Here is an 18303-nt window from a genome sequence, read left to right as displayed (position 1 = left end):
ATGGTCAAGAAATAAAATCATTTCCTTTAATGTAAAGCTGTATTTATGTCAACCATTTCAATTGAATGCAATATATTAATTCAGATTACATAATAAGAAAAAAATAACTTTCAAAGTTAGCCTTTCCGAGAAGGGACCTTAATTTTCAAAATATCCAATCTTTCTTTACAGATAAACTTTCTTCAATAGTATTGTGGAACAATAAAAAAAAAAATCCAATCCATAATTATGCCTTTTCCTTTATTATTAAAGATTTTCAATTACTTAACACCAAGTAGGTCCTTAGCACACAGTGAATGAACTTGGTAACCCCATACACTTAATAAGGAGGAAGAAGAAAACGGTGCCTTGTGGGAACATTATGTTTCAGATACAGGTTAACACGGGCTGTAAATCCAGAAGCCTTTGAAGCCGTTGGTCTGGCTGTGGGAAACTGCTGTTGGTAATTACTCTCAAGATGCCGCCGATGCGCTGTCAAGCAGAATTAACCCCGTGGCTGGGCCGATCCACACAGGCCACTCCAAGACCGCATTGTCTGTATCTAGCTCGCAAACCAATTAGTGGGCATGCTCAGTTGGATTTATATCACACATTAACCATCAACGGCATATATGTTCACAGCTGCCGCAGCAAGATACAAGAGCCAAACAGCAGGAGTCCTGTTAGGGATGTTACATGGACAGAGGAGATTTTTTTTTTTCCCTCTGTGGAAAATGCAGTTAACTAACTGGGAAAGAAGAGCTCTTTGAAATTATGCCAGAGTACCGACGCATTTTAGGAGTGGCTCTCCTCACTTAAACTAGCCTCCAGAGAACTCATCAAAGAAGAGAGGGGAAAATAAGGGGCTTCTTTGGTCACAAAAATTCATTTCCTCGAGTGCTCTCAAATTTCCCCTTATTTCTAAACAAAATCAACAACTTTTCATATACATGTTATATATAAGTATATATGGGTATACAACACAGTTAGAAGTATGTATGTATGTATGTATGTACATATATATGTATGTATGTAACCACAGACCTGGTTTTTTTTGGGGGGGGGTCTCTGTGTGGTGCTATGAATTGAATCCAGGGGCTCATGCATGCTAGGCAAGCACTCTGCCCCTGGACTCTACCCCCAGTCCAGCCAATCACAGGTTTTAGCAAACAAACCTATGTAGCATGAGTCCTAGAAGGTCTTATCAATAAAATCAAACTTGAGGCCAGTTATTGGGGTGAAGCTGGAAGATCAGAGAGACAGAACAAGCCACAGCTAACCTCACCTGGCCAACTTCTCAGCTGGTCTTGTTTCCTCAGACTGGAAGCTTCTGTGTCCTCATCCCAATGGCTCTCAGCTGAACTGTTACTCAAAAGCCTGAAGCTTAACCAGTCGAATGCTTAACTAGCCAAATGCTTCTAGTTTCTGGTCCTCACGCCTTATATATCTTTTTGTTTTTGCCATTACTCCCTGGGATTAAAGGCTCACTTCTTGGAATTAAAGTCGTGAGTCACCATGCCTGGCTCTTTCCAATGTGGCCTTGAACTCACAGAGATCCAGAGGGATTTCTGCCTCTGGAATGCTAGGATTAAAGGTATGAGTGCCACCATTTTCTAGCCTCTGTATCTAGTGGCTGTTCTGTCTCTGACCCCAGATAAGTTTATTAGGGTGCACAATATTTTGGGGAACACAATACTACCACAAACCTATAATGTAAATTTCCCAATTTCCTTCCCAGACCTAAGCCTCATCTCTGTTCTTCCCTTCTATGCCCTCGCATTCCCAATGCAAATTCACGTCACTCGTTGAAACCCATGATTCTGGAAGGCCTTGCTTCATGATTACACCACTGCTGAGGACAACCCAAAGTCTCTAGCAGGTTTCTCTACTGGCTTCCTTACCTACTTCCTCCCTAGACCTCAGCTAGGCGGTATCAACCTTTGTAGCCAGGGCATCCAAATATACCTGATGTATGTACTCAGATGTCTCTCAAGGGAAACTACAACAAAGATCTTGATAAAACATACATTTTAAGATATGAAAAATTATGTCAAAAAACCTTGCAAAAAATCTTACCTTGTCCTGAGACAGCTGGTCAGTGTGATATATATATATATATATATATATATATATATATCCCACAAAATGTACAGAAAACATTTTCACAAACCAATTAGCTCCCCCAGGCATCATTAAAAAGTAGAAAACATTTTCATAATCCTCAGACATAGTATTAAACATTAAAAAATACATTGTGAATAATTAAAACATGATCATAAAATTAATATGGTCAGATTTGGGGTTAGGGGAAATTGGCCCTATGACATGTGTTCTTTCCAACTCCTATGAGATTTTATGCGCTCACACAGAGACACGAACTCTGTTGTGTCCTACCATATCATAGCATCTGCTACGATAATCTGTTCATAGAAGCTTTTGAGAACATGAGTAAAATACAAACAGGAACAAGCAATCGACAGGGGAAAAAAAAAAGAACGTGTAACATACAGACATGGGCAGCAGAAGGAGATCGGGGCGTTCAGTCACTATTCTGAGCACATTCCTGGCAGGCTTAGTTCTAGTGGCCATACTAGATACTGTGGCAATAGATTGAGTACCCTAATAAACTTGCCTGAGGATCAGAGGACAGAGCCAGCCACTTGATTAGACATAGAGGCCAGGTAGTGGTGGCGCCCACCTTTAATCCTATCACTCGGGAGGCGGAGATCCATCTGGATCTCTGTGAGTTCAAGGCCACCCTGGAAACAGAGCCAGGCAGTGGTGGCACACACCTTTAATCCCAGTACTGGGAAGCACACATGCCTTTAATCCCAGGAAGTGATGTCTGGGCAGAGAAAGGTATATAAGGCATGAGGAGACAGGAACTAAGGCAGTTCAGCTGAGACCCTTGGGGTGAGAACTCAGAGGCTTTCAGTCTGAGGATTCATGGAAACAGGATCAGCTAAGGAGCTGGCGAAGTGAGGTTGGCTGTGGCTTTCTCTGCTTCTCTGATCTTTCAGCTTGCACCCCAATATCTGGCTCTGTGTTTTTTATTAATAAGACCATCTAAGATTCGAACAACAAGATACCAGAATACCAAAAAAAAAAAAAAAAAAAAAGCACAAAACAGGACACGAAATGGATAAAATCAGGGCGGTTCCAAAGATACCCATTCTATTCCTAGACTACAGTCAAAATGATTTCATTGGTTCCTTCAATAATCCCCAAAGGAAGGTGTTGGGTGCTATTCCCGCTTTCCAACATGCACTCCTTCTTTTTCCTTTTCCAAAGTTTTAAGCAGGCACAGGGCCACATAGGTGAGATAATATTTCCACACCTCTATTTAGCACCTCTCTTGTGGCTCATTGCGACCACGTGACCTAATTATCTTGCACCAGGCTCCATCTCTTAAAGACCCAACACCTGGACACGTCACACTGGGGACCCATGTTCCAGCTCATGCTCTTTTGGTGGGCGTACTGCATCCACAGGCAAAATCACAGAAAGTCTTACACTGGTATCTACAAACGTCCGAGTGTGAAAACAAAGATCCTTCCAATGGGAAGCCAGAGAGGTTGACACTAAGAAATTCAGTTTTCATTCAAAATTTTTTAAATAATTTAGATATATAACATATACATTCTTTTTATAGCAAAATTGCAGCTTTTCAAGAGAAGGTAGATTTGGCCACCGGCTAGAGTTGTATGCTCCTGGAGAAATAGAAACTATCATTTTCTATTTCCACAGAACATTCTATGTAAGTCAAAATGAAAAGAATTGAAGCGGAGGATATACAGTCTGATACAGCTGAGAATACTCGCCCAGTGTGAGTAGACCTGGATTGGATCCCTAACACTGTATTGGACTGGGGGCGGCAGCACAGGACTTGGGAGGCTGAAGCAGGAGGATTAGGAAGTGAAGGCCTTTCTCAGGTATACAGCAAGTTCTAAGCTACCCTGAGTTACATGAAACCCTGACATTACAGAATAAGAGGAGGAAAGGTTGGGGAAGATGAGGAGAAACTACATTGTTCCAGGGCAGCAATTATAACATTTCAGGGCCCTACCTACTAATCTCAGAATTTCTTTCTGCCCCACAAGCCATGCAAAGGCTTTTCTTAGACAGAACAATAGATAAATGTAGTGAGCATCCATGTGTTTTTTCAAGCAATGTAACTACAATACACTTCTTCTTCTATTTGAGATATTCCCATTCTCTCTGCTACCTAATCCCAGAGATGTTCTTCACATATTAGCTTCATAACTAGTTTTCTGGAAAAAAAAAAAATTCCAGACCAGGCTAATTCTTTGGCTCCATAGCACTACCATGCCTTCCTATGCCTATAACATATCTGTTCATAGGAAGTTTTCTTGTAATGCATCTTAGTGGTTTTTTAAGATACTTATTAATTACATATTACTTGTGAAAACACGTAGGCTTCAGTGTGGCATTTCCACATTGTTTAGTAAGGATGCCCAGAGTTCAACAATGGCAGCAGACACTGTTAACTGCCTACCCAACAGCTAGTGAGTCTCCTCCCCAGGAACTCAACAGCGGTTCCTGAAAAGGGCTAAGACACGCCCACTGCAGTGCTGATCTCTGCGCATGCTCTGATGACTGGTTCAAGGACAGCCCCTTAGCCCCGCTGAGTCCTGAGAGGTAAAGTCTGTGGGTGAGTGTTCAAGGAAAGGTCGTTCTTCATTAAAAAGAGAGAGAGGTTATTGAGAGGGAAGGCCCTTCTCAGGCTCCCGCACCTTTCCTGCCTTCAAAGTGGCTGTGTGCAGACGCTGGCCAGAACGGCCACAGTGTCTTCTTGCAGCCCCCAGGGAGAGGCCAAGGACAATCACAGAGATGCATCTGGGCGCCTCAGTGTCAACTCAGGCCGGATCAGCTAAGTGAGAGGCGTGCCTAGATGCATTAACATTGCTTTTATTTGGGGATTTCTATCCAAAACCAAATACATTCTGTTTCTTTTAAATCTGAGCATTAAGAGATTATTCCTCATCAATCCCTGTATTTGAAAATTTATATTTTGGCAATAATGCTACAAGATATAGACAAGATGCAAAACACACAAAAACAAACCACGGTCAGCTTAAATGTTTAGATATACGTAGGCTATCACAACCCAAACCCAAGAAAATGCTAAAATGTCTATTGGCTGTATAGGTTTTTTTTTTTTTTAATCAATCACAAATGCTCAGAACTTTTTAAATCAAAATAATCATTAGTAAAAGAGCAGCAAGAACTGAGCCAAGCCATGTTGAAAACAAGATACACTTAGAACCACTGTGATGAATTATGCAGTCAACACAAAATATTGCATTGTTTATCTTCCACTTCCTTACGAAAATCAGATTTGTGGTTACTTGGTTAGGAAATATTGCTGAATGGAAACGTGCTAATGTCTTAAAATTTTGCAAATACTAGGCCCTCTGCATCTTTGTTATGGTTATGCAGCATGGTGTTCTTGTGGAACTCCTAACAGTGGACAGAGTGAGGGTGTCTCTCGCTCTTCTGTCTAATCTTGGGACCCTCTTTCTCCTACCGGGTTGCCTCATCCAGCCTTGATATGAGGGTTTGTGCCAGGTCTTATTGTAACTCACCATGCTGTGTTTGGTTGATATCCCTGGGTGGCCTGCTCTTTTCTGAAGGGAAACAGAGGAGGAGTTGATCTGGTGGAAAGGGGAGGTTGGCAGGGCTGGAGGAAGGGGAAACTGTGGTCGGGATATAATGTATGAGAGAAGAATAAATTTAAAAAATGGCTTACACTAAAAACAAATCATGTTCAAAAGATAAGCCTAAAATCATTACAGAACATTAATATCTGGGAAAACAAATTGAGACATAAAAAGGACGAGAAGGCGAGAAACAAAATGTGCATAAAATCTGCTAGGAACCGCATGCCCTGGGAACATCTCATGGGGGTTTAGTGAGCCCGGGGGATAGAGATGCCAACAGACCCTTCTTTCACACTGAGGGAGCCATGTAAAGAAGAGAGCCTGAAGCCAAACCCCAGTGACCTTGGACACGTTCATTCACGACCACTCCAGGGTTGTCTGACTGCCCATAGAAGGGGCTCAGAGACTTACTTTTAAGAACGTTTGTGTAGATTAAGATGATCCCAAAAGAGCCAATGTCGGGTCCTGGTATGTATGAGAAGTCAAAGAAAAGCTTTCTAAGAAATAATGCTGTGCGGAGTTAACCTATGACAACAAGCTCAATTAGCACTATTTCAGCTGAATAAGAACAGCGTTGGACTATTAACCAAGAACGATGGGTCTGGTGAAGATCTTACAGGGGTGCAGTGTGAAATGATACGGGAAAGACAAAAAAAGAACAGACTAAAAATAACTGGAAATGGGGCTGTTAAGAGAACAGGCAAGAGGAGGGCTCTACATTACATGGTTTTCTGAAAGAACCATTGATGGAAGTGACTCAAGGGAGAAAAGGGTTAATTCAGGCCACACTTAAGGAGATCCGTCCATAACGGGGGCCGCCGGGGGCCGCCATGTCCGAGTCAGCGGGAGCTTTCAAGGTGACTGTTCACATCTTAGTGGATCAGGAAGCAGATCGTTTGAGCCAGGCACCGGTCTAGCCTCTCCCAGGGACCTACAATGGTCAGGCAGGCCCCGCCTCTCCAAGTCCCGCACTATCCGCTGGAGGGCAAGAGCTCCGACACGCGACCCCGCGGAGGGCATTTAATATTTAAACTATAACATTCTGCTCCTGTGCCCAGAGGCTATCATCTCACAATGCAAGATGCATCCAGTCCAACTTTCCTCGTTTTAATAGTCCTACCACTGTTCACAGGCCCAAAGTCCACTGTCCTTTCTGAAACTGTAGGCAAACACTTAGCTGTGAGTCTCTGTAAAAATAATGACATTTCAAGGTACATATTTCTGATGTCCGTTGGCACATTCCCACCCCAAAAGGGAAGAATGGGGCATAGCAAGGAAGCCCTGGACCAAAACAAGAGTGAAACCCAACAGGACCAACTCTAAACTCTGTAGCTCCGTCCGTGTTCAGCATCTTGGCAGCAGCATCTGAGTGCTAGTATTTAGGGCAGCCTTGCCCCCCAGGGCCCCTCTGGTGAGCCTGTAGCTTTCCTTCGCAGACTCTGTACATCCCTGGCATCTCCAGCATCCTGAGCTCCCCACGGCACCTTGAGCTCCATCCTCACAGCATTACCAGGCCTGCTCAGGGGCATCACATAGAGAATTCAACCTTGCTACCCATTGTCTGCACTCACAGGCTGGGGGGGACCAGCCCCCACGTTTATTTACCCCCAGGAACTCTTGAGGATTGAAGGATACAAGACTTGGTTAGAAGTAAGGAGAGAGAAACAGAAAAGAAAAAACAGGATAGACTCGAGTGGGCCTGGGTCCTTATCCACCGGCCCAGAACTTGACTCCAAAGGTCTATTTATAACAATGCCAAAGGGTGGAGCAAAAGACCTCCCCCTCGCTGGTTAGACCCTCACAAACACCTGGGACCCAGGTCGGTGGTCCAATCACCTCTCATGCAGTCCTGCTGGACACAGCCACCAGGAAACCTAGTGGGTTCCAACAACAGGCTTTTCTTGGAACCTTAGTACAAGGCCCCAGGACCCTATCAATGCTGTATTCTAAATGCCTGCCTAGTCAGTGCCATGGAGATGGCAAGTTCTGCTGCCAGCTCAGGATGTAATGGCACCCTTGAGCCACAGCGGCGGCGGCCTCCAAGTGCCTACGCAGCTAAAGCTAGGGAAAACACTCCTAGGTGGCTCTGTCCAAGTAAAGCACCCTGGTTCTTTCTTTTCAGTAAAATGCCTCTGTAAGATTGACCTCTAGACAAGCCTACAGGGCATTTTCTGTATTAGTGATTGATGTGGGAGTGAAGCAAGGAGGTGGAATGTCTCTTCGCCATCACTGGAAGACCTGGTCCAGGGCACTGGACCACCAGTTCCAAAGGCCTGCGTCACTGACCCCGGAAGTCATCAACTTCTCACGTCAGGCTTTTGAAAAGCAGAGTAGAGTTTGAAAATGCATGTTTGTAAGTTCTCCAAGTAATCCCGAGACCATCTAACTGACCTGGCTGGCATTCCTTTAACATGAAGAAAACCTCTCCTATTTACATTTGCAAAGCTGCTCGCCTTCCTAAGTATTCCAACTTGTTTATATTACTAATTTTCAAAGTAACATTTTGACCAATGGGGAACTAAAGAAGGTCCCCTCACACTATGAAATTTCACATGGAAAATATTTTCCATATCACTGTAATAAAGTTATCTTTGTGGGAAGTACTGAAGTAAACAGTAAGGAAGTAGAAATGTATTGGAAAAGACCCACTCCCTGGGAGATAGGTATACACACACACACACACACACACACACACACACACACACACACACACGTATGTGTATGTATATATACCACTGTCTTAGTGAACTTATTAAAACTACTGTCTTATTGTATAGCTATTGTCTCTGAGAACCTGAGTTAAACAGTGACATCTTGGATTGCAAGAATTTGGACTGGCCAGCAAACCACCTACGATGACTTATCAATAAAAAGACAAGTTTCATATAGTCAGTAAAATTATACTCTATCAAAGCCCCCAAGCAAAAACACATATGAAAGACACAATTCCAGAAGCCTTCCCGCCAATCTGGAAACCAGGCAGGAAAGTTCACTGGAAGGTCGAGACACGCATTAAGTCATAGTTGAGAGCATTTATGGAGTGCTTACTATGTACAAAGCACTCTGTTTGAAAGAGGAGGCCTTCTATAAAGTCGCCATAATTCAACCCGTAAAAGCCCTTTATAGTTTAAGATCAATAGCTTCAACCTCCTTGAAGAGCAAACGGGGTAGAGGGTCCGGACCGAAGGAGGCAGGTGTAATTGGTCAGTCCGTGGTGACTGGTGTCTCAACTTGAGTGAGTCTTTGCAGTCTACGTAAACTCCACATTCTGGGTGGTCTTTCAGAACATTCTCAAAGAAGGCACACCAGAGGTAGCAGAGTTAATTTACGGTCATGCAGACTATGAGTCATGGAACTGCCATTAACACTATACACTTAACTAAATGCACGGAAGTAAAACGTGCAAATCCCCAGCAGCATACTGCCAATTTTCCTTCCAGCAGAAATGCTGCAACTGGGTGCCACTGAAAACCAACGCAACGCGTGAGTTTTTGAGAGTGCGTTTTGTTTCGCGGACCATGCCAGCTAGTAAACATAAAATAGGAGCCGCGGGAGGCATCGGCCCCTTTCCAGCTAACTCGCGATCATGGGATACAGGATTGATGCAACAGTTACCTGGCTTGGAGCTGCTGTGTCTATTCATTCCCGGGTGTATGAGGCAATGGAAACGATGGCAACTAAGAGCTGCCAGGTTCCAAGTCCTGCTCTCCAGCAACCACGACTAGGCAGCAGGGACACTAGCTAGTCTAGAAAACTAAAACAATGTGAAACTCATCTTGGGGATGGACAACTACCCACCTGAGAAGATTCTATTCCCGGAAGAAGCCCAATCTTCGTTCCTAAAGCTTATCCTATGGCCCTGAGTTCTCTTTCCCTGATCTTTAGCACTTCAATGTCTCTCTCTCTCCTCTCTCTCTCTCTCTCTCTCTCTCTCTCTCTCTCTCTCTCTCTCTCTCTCTCTCTCTCTCTTCCATTTTCTTCACTTAAAAAAAAGTAAAGCCACTTGGGAGGCAGAGGCAGGCGGATCTCTGTGAGTTCGAGGCCAGCCTGGGCTACCAAGTGAGTTCCAGGAAAAGGCGCAAAGCTACACAGAGAAACCCTGTCTCGAAAAACCAAAAAAAAAAAAAAAAAAAAAAAAAAAAAAAAAAAAAGTAAAGCGTTTCCTTGAGCCCACCTTCCCCACCACTGTAGGGGATGGGTCTTACCATTCCTTCCTTAGCTCTCTTGACCCGATCGTGACTACTGTGTTCTCTGAGATAATCCTCCACTTAGGTTTGGGGCTTGAAAATTAGACCATCCCCCAACATCTGAACCCCTTCTACTAAAGTGTTTTTCCAATACTGACATACCAAGTAAGAGGTCCCCATCCTTCCACATCTCCACAGTCTTCCCTAGCTTTCTGTGATATCAATGCTGCTAGCGTGGTCTTTGTTCTAGACTTAGGTATCCATGCCAGCTACAGCATCTCACAGTTCACATTATCAAAAACACCAGACTCAGAAATGCATCTTTCGATTGAGAGATGGATTCTGTGGCCAAAAGATTCTGAAAACGTGACTCACTGTGTTCTACTCTGAACATGAGTGTGTTGTAGGTACTCATTTGATTTCTGTTAGTTTAAGTTTCTCAGTAACCAATTTGTCCCTAAACACAAGGCACTTTTTTTTCTTTTGCACAGAACATAAATTCATATTTCATTGACATAGAATCATGCAAAACTAATATTATAATGGCACAAATATTCAAGAGAACCCATTTGCAAAACACTGCCATACAGACCTACATTCTCAGTTATACCTTCAAGTCTATCAGACTTCCAAAACTGCATTCATTAGCTTCCTTCCCAGACAAGGCGTTAACCATCTAATTAATCATGAGGAAGAGTTTTTTCACCAATTTCACAGCTAGCTGGTAACTATTTTTTTATTTCTCCATGCGTGCATGCTTTTGCAGCACATGTTAAATCGCTATTGATAGCACTCAAATCATATCTCCCATCAGACTCAAAAAACATAGAGGAACTTTGCAAAACACGGAGTAGGTTCTGGGATCTATAGCCACCTCCCTAAGTACGAACCCTGCCAGGGCGGGGCATGGCGGGCAGCTGCAGTTCTCTAGGACATCTAGGTTTGCAGGTTGTTGTATGAAGCTCCTCGTGTGGCCTCAAGACTAGTCGTCCCCTTGAGCTTGCACTTCCCTTTACTACTTCCTACCACCTCTTCAAAGTGGCATGGCTTTCAGGGGTCCAAGCAATCAGCTGGGCTTCTTCTGAACTGGCCATTGGACCCACTAACCTTTCAAACGGATGCCTCCTACCAACCCAATGAATACCTTGGCCATAGACTGACCAGTTTCTGAAAGACGAGGATCATCTGTGATCTATTGGTTTCTGGGTTTATCTAGATTTCTCTTTATTTTTGGACAAGTAAATCTCTCAATCAATCTCTCTCTCTCTCTCTCTCTCTCTCTCTCTCTCTCTCTCTCTCTCTCTCTCTCTCTCTCTCTCTCCTCTCCCATCCTCTGCAGCAAATTACTACTCTTCATCATCAAGCTCGATGTGAAATAGCCACTGGCATGCAAGCCACACCCCACAATTCTGAAGCAGCAGTTACTCAACCCTGGCCTCTGTTCCAAACAAGCATGGTGCCTTCCCTTTCAACAATGAACACTGGGCCAGAAAACATTAGACTAACCCTTGATAACTATTTTAACAGCAATGCTTCACCTTTATAGTGATGTGTTTCTATTCCTAAAACATTATTTCCTGCATCTCAAAAGTTCTTGTAACATGGGTTTTATCCTTGCCTCACAAATGAGGAAAACGCCAGCTGTTAGAGGTTAAGTCTATCAGTCGGCTCTACTCTGTAGAGTGAGGACAGTTGTTAATTTCACCTCACTTCTTTACACTTTAATCACAGCTTTCCCTACCTCAGCATCCAAATATAGTGCCTTGGCCATCTTCAGAAAATTAGCACCAATTAACAGCAGAGTGAGAGCTGCCAGAAGGGGAACTGCTGAGTGGAAAGACAAAATGCAGAGAAGCATTGTAATGCCAGAGCTGAGAAAGCAAAGCCTGGGGACCAGTCAGACCTGAGTTGTTGGGTCCTACTCTCAATGTTTCCTGAATTACACAGCCTGTGGAGCCTTCCGTTTTTGTTATAAAGAATAAAAGATAGGATTTTTTAGGTTATTAGCATAAAACTGAACACATAGTAATCGCTCAGTTGTTTTAAAATATAGTCTGGTCAAGGATGACCAACAGTTTATAAAAATGTCTGTTTAAAAACAAATCCAAATATTCTGATCATGGTGGGTCATCCTTCACCAATTACCCTTAGGTTTCTGAGAACAAGACCCAAGGGATGAAATATACTCAGGAGGAGGGAGAAAGTTTTGAAATGGTAACTAAAACAGAGGCCAAGAGAAGATAAATATAAGGTTTGAGTAGTTTACCCTCCCATGGCCATTGAGAGAGAGAGAGAGACAAAAAAACAAAAACATGGTCCATTCCAAGGAACACAACTCTTCAGTAAAAACTCTAAAGAGCAAACAATCTACACAGTGCCTGAGAAGAATCCAAAATAATGATCCTCAGGAAACTCAGCAAGACATAGAAAACATCATGAGACAATTCAGTGAAATTAGGGAAACAATTCATGGTATTAATATAGGAGTAAGAAATTCAGCCAGGAAATTGAGATAATTTAAAAAACAAAAACAAGGGCTAGGAAGATGGTCAGTCAGTAACATGTATACCCTGCAAGCATGGGAACCTGAGTTTGATCCCTAGGACCCACAAAAAAATAGCTGGGCATAGTGGTTCATGCTTGTAACCCAAGCACTGGGGTGGTGGAGACAGGCAGATCTCTTGGGTCTGCTGGCCAGCAAGCACGGTGAATCCAAGGCTATTCCCTGTCTCCCAAAATAAGGTGGATGCTACCTGAAGAATGACACCTCAAGTTGACCTCTGGCCTACATGTACACACAAACAGAGGCAGGGGGAACACAGGAAACAGAGGACACCGTGGAAAAACCAAACCTTCAAGTAATAGGCATAGACGCAGGAGAAGAATCCAAAGTCAATGGCATAGACCAAATATCCCACAAGGTCAAAGAAGCAAACTTCCCCAAACTCAGGAAAGATGCAGTCATACGGGTACAAGAAGCACACAGAACACCAGAGAGACAAGACCAGAAAAGACAATTCCCATGGCATATCATAGCTGAAACAATAAGTATACATAACAAAGGAAGTGTATTGAAAGCTACGAGGAGAAGAAAAGCAAAAACCAAAAGCAACCACAAGTCACTTATAAAGGAAAAACCCATCAAAACAACAGCTGATTTCTCAACGGAAACTTGGAAAGCCAGAAGAACCTGGAGTAATGTATTCCAAGCATAAGAGACGATGCGAGCCTGCCTGGGATAATATACCCAGCAAAACTACGCACAATAATTGAAGGAGAAGGCAAAACTTTCCATAATATGAACAACCTAAAAAAAAAAATTATACCCAACTGTAAAGAAAATACAAAAAGCAATATTTCATACTGAAGAGAGGAATGAGCACAACAGAGAGACTGGGGAAGGAAATACAAAGCTGTCATCATTAAAACACAGAATACCACTGAGAAGGCAGACAATACCAGAAATGTAAGGTTAGAGGGAACAGACCTCAACATAATAAAAGCTATAATGAGAAACCTACAGTTAATGTCGTCCTAAATGGAGAAAAGCTTGTAGCGATCCCACTAACATCAGGAACAAGACAGGGACGTGCACTGTCCCCAATACTTTTAAATATTGTGCTCTAAGCGCTAGCTGGAGCAATCAAGCAAGAGAAGGAAATTAAAGGAATGCAATAGGGAAAGAAGTCAAACGGCCCCTTGTTGTTGGAATCTTAGATGGTCTTTTAATTAAAAAACACAGAGTCAGATATCAGGGTAAAAGCTGAAAGATCAGAGAAGCAGAGCAGCCAGCCACTAGTTCTTACCTCTACGAAATCCTCAGCCTAAAGAGAGTGAGTTCCTGTTTCCTCACGCCGTATATACCCTTCTCTGCCCAGACATCACTTCCTGGGATGAAAGGCATGTGTGCTTCCAGTTCTGGGATTAAGGGTGTGTGCCACCACTGCCTGACCTCTATGTCTAAACTAGTGGCTGGCTTTGTCCTCTGATCTTCAGGCAGGTTTATTAGGGTACACAATATATCATCATAGCCCCTATTGCAGGTAACATGACTTTGAAAGATCTCCAAAATTCTATAAGAAAACATCTAGAAACAATAAACAATGACGGCGGGATCACCATTCCAAATCTTAAGCTATATTACAGAGCCATAGTCATAAAAACACAGACTTGTAGACCAGAGGAAGAAAACTAGAGACCCAAGAATGAGTACACATAACTTAAGCCATCCAATATTTGACAAAGATGGCAAAAACATAAGCTAGAGAAAAGAAAACATCTTCAGAAACAGGTGCTCAGAAAACTGGATATTCACATGCTGAGATATGAAAATTACACACATTATCTATCACCTTGCACAAAAACTAACTCTGAATGGATCAAAGACCTAAATGCAAAACCTGAAACACTGAAACTTCTAGAAGAAAACGTAGGCAGTACCCTACAGGATACAGGTGGTGTAGGAAGGGTCTTTCTGAATAGGACTCTAGCTGCTCAAGAATGAAGACCAACAACTGATGAGTAGGGCTTCATAAAATTAAAAAGCTTCCACACAGCTAAAGAAACAACCAGTTGGGTGGAGAGGAAGCCCACAGAATGGGAGACGATTTTTGCCAGCTATACATCTGACAGAGGACTAATAACCAGAATATATAAAAAAAATTCAAAAAGCAAAGAATAAAAGAAAAAAGCAAATGATCCATTTGAAAACTGGACCTGGGACCTGAGCAAAGACTTCTCAAAAGAAGAAGTATCTCACAAAATGTTCATTTTCTCTAGAAATTAGGGAAATGCAAGTCAAAACAACTTGAGGTTTCATCTCAAAAGAACAGCAAAGATCAACAAAACAGTTGACATCAAATGCTAGAGAGGGCATGGGGAAAAGGGACTTTCATTCACTGTTGGTATAATTGCAATTTAGTGCATCCAATACATACAGGAATTCCAATACAGGAATCAGTGTGGAGAATTCTCGAAGAGCTAAAAATAAACCTAAATCTACCATTTGACCCAGCTCTACCATTCCATGACATTTGCTCAAAGGACTAGACATCCTACTCCACAGATACTTGCTCAGCCAAGTCTATCCCCAACAGCTAGGAGATGAGAACAACCTAAATGTCCTTCAACTAATGAATGAATAATGACAGTGTGGTACATATACACTGTGGGGTGTACATAAACACTATTCATGTGTAAATAGTGTAGATATACACTATTCAGATGTAAACAGTGTACACATACATACACTATTCAGATGTAAACAGTGTACACATACACTATTCAGATGTAAACAGTGTACACATACACTATTCAGATGTAAATAGTATAGACATACACTATTCAGCTGTAAACAGTGTACACATATGCTATTCAGATGTAAACAGTTTACACATACACTATTCAGCTGTAAACAGTGTACACATATGCTATTCAGATGTAAACAGTGTACACATACACTATTCAGATGTATGGGAAAAAATGAAATCATGAACTTTGCAGGTAAGTGGATAGAAATAGAAAGGACCATGTTGAGTGGGTAACCCAAACCCGGAAAGACAAACACTGCATAATTCCTCCCGATGCTCTAGCACTAAATCTTCAGATGTGAGTACATATCCTGGAGCAGCTGCAGAAACCAGGAGAGTAAAAAGGGACCATTGCCTGGGCAGAGGGTGGAGGCAAAGAGAAGAACATTGGCCAAGTTATCTGACCAGGGAAATGGAAACAAACGGGGGTCTAATTGGGAGGATAGAGAGAGTAATTGCAGAAGAGGGAAAGATGATAAAATAAGAGTAAGGCTGTCTAAAAATACTATTAACTATTTACCTAAAAAACCTACAATACGCTTAAGTCTGTGTTTAAATATGCACATATAGTTTAAATGAAATTTTCTCATCTAGGTTCACATGCTCCCTTAAAGAGCCAAAGACCACCTAACAAAACCCACTACCAGACATGAGAAGCCCTCCTTTGAATTGTTGGTCAGGGTTGTCCAACAGACTCAGACCATACAGGCTATTGTGTCTCCTTTGGTTGCCCCCAAGACACAATAAAGGGGGACGACATTAACTCCTATTTCCCCAATCTCCAGAGAGGAGAAAGGAGCTGAACGTTATCGTGACCACCAATAACCAGTGATTTATTTAAACATGATTATGCTAGCTTCCTCAAAACCCCCAAAGGACTGGGGGTGGGGGGTTTTAAACAGCTTTATATGTGAAGGTTCCTGAGAGTCATGACCAAAGAGGGCATGGAAAACCCTGGTGTTTTCCACAGGTTGTCCCGGGCAGCTAGTCTATCTGGCAGTTCATTGAAACACTATAATAGAACAAACAACTTTATGTACGGCAGGCGGTCTTCTGGGCTCTACCAGCCACTCCACCAAATCAACTGAGCTTAGGGAGCCATACAAACCCCAGTTTTTGTTTGTTTGTTTGTTTGTTTATTATTCATCATTCATTTCATTCATTTATTTTGGCCAGAAAGAGTTGTAGAACCCGGAAGTGGCAACTGATGAAGCTAGAAGGAGAGGCAATCATGGGGCATGATCCTCGGGGCTGTGTGGTCTGACGCTACCTCCAGCTACACAACGCCAGAACTGAGTTAAATCCCTGTAACCCCAGCTGCCAAGCACTGGGCCATCGCTTGTTTGATGTGTGGGGCAAACCTCACACACATCTGCTCACAGAAGCAATCTGTTTTGTGTGGTGTGGACAGTGGGCAGTAAGAGGAAAGCAAAGGAGAAGCATGTTGGCGCTTGGTTTGCCCCAGGCCCCCACATTCATGGCAGAACAGACAGGAAATGCTGTTTTAAGCGGTAAGATAGAACAGGGAAAAACAAAAACACTTCTCTGTTTCCTTACAAATGGCTTTTCAGTTTGCTGAAACACATTTCTGCTGCTTTTTCATCTTGTGTTTTGTTTGGGGGCTTGTATTTTAATAATTGATCTTTATCCTTAAGAATTTCATACTTGCATACAAGGGAATATGATCATATCCACCCCTATTTCCCTCCCAAGCTTCTATTGTATCCCCCTCAACATCAGTTTTTCTCCACTCCAGTAGTGTCCTGAACATCAAGAGAACCAACCAGTAATTTACGTTCTGAGAACATTTATAGCTAGCTGTCAAATATAACCATGACCAAAAATAAGCTAGCTAAACCTACGATCCAACAAATTATATTTTCAAAGGTAACACAACTCATCATTTCCCAAGTGTTTAACTAGAGATAACTTTTTTGTGCTTGTTATTTATACATATATAGAAATACTGTAACAGAAATATGACTCGTGGTGTGTGATGGCTACTCTGGGGTGTCAAATTGACTAACCTCGGGAATTGACTAAAGCCAAGCAATGAAACACACCTGGGAGGGGATTTACTTGGTTGGATTATTTGAGGTGGAAGACCCACCCTAAATCTGGATCATTTGAGTTAGGACACTCACCAGAAATCTGAGCCCCACCTTCGGGTAGCAATCCAAAAACTTCTGTATTTTGCCTGCTTGCCCTCACTCTTGCTAGCAAGTTCATCTGTGCTGTTGCTGAGACGTCCCTTGTCTGGTGTTAGAATCTTCTTCTTCAGGATTCCAACACAGACTGATAACCAGCAGCTCTCTGGGACTTCAGACCAGACTGGAACTGCTGAGACAGCCAGTCTTGTGGACAGAACAACTAACGGAGCCTTGGCTTTCCATCAGGAGACAGCCATTATTGGACTACTTGGACCATAGTCTGTAAGCATCCCTAATAAATCCCTGTGTGTGTGTGTGTGTGTGTGTGTGTGTGTGTGTGTGTGTGTGTGTGTCAGACACAGAGAGAGACAGACATAGAGAGGACCCTGACTACTAAATGGAATCACGAAATCTCTTCCCAGCCCCAGACATTCAGTGGTGTCACATTAGTGCTTGACACAGCCCACGCTGGAAACGTCTACTATAAAAATCACTCAACAGCCAGGCGGTAGTGATGCACACCTTTAATCTCAGCACTTGGGAGGCAGAGTCAGATGGATCTCTGTGAGTTCAAGGCCAGCCTAGTCTACAGAGCAAGTTCCAGGACAGGCACCAAAGCTACACAGAGAAACCCTGTCTCAAAAAACCAAAAATAAATCAATTTTTTAAAAAAAATCACTCAACAGTACACAGAAGATATCAGAAAATGGAAGGATCTCCCATGCTCATGGGTAGGTAGGATTAACATAGTAAAAATGGCAATCTTACCAAAAGAAATCTACAGATTCAATGCAATCCCCATCAAAATCCCAACACAATTCTTCACAGACTTGGAAAGAAAAATACTCAACTTTATATGGAAAAACAAAAGACCCAGGATAGCTAAAAGAATCCTATATGATAAAGCAACCCTTGGAGGCATCACCATCCCGGACCTCAAACTCTACTATAGAGCCATAGTAATAAAAACAGCTTGGTACTGGTATAAAAACAGACA

General features: G+C 42.6%; 1 protein-coding gene across 1 annotated transcript in view; it reads right to left on the bottom strand.

Annotated features, from left to right (window-relative positions):
* Msrb3 (methionine sulfoxide reductase B3) overlaps positions 1–18303 on the bottom strand; it is a 127768-nt gene that overhangs the window by 48670 nt on the left and 60795 nt on the right. The window lies entirely within an intron of this gene.

The sequence above is a fragment of the Peromyscus leucopus genome, chromosome 18, assembly GCF_004664715.2.
Source record: "Peromyscus leucopus breed LL Stock chromosome 18, UCI_PerLeu_2.1, whole genome shotgun sequence".
Lineage (NCBI taxonomy): Eukaryota > Metazoa > Chordata > Mammalia > Rodentia > Cricetidae > Peromyscus > Peromyscus leucopus.
Note: the sequence above shows the minus strand (reverse complement) of the source record. Positions and strands in the feature narration are given on the sequence as shown.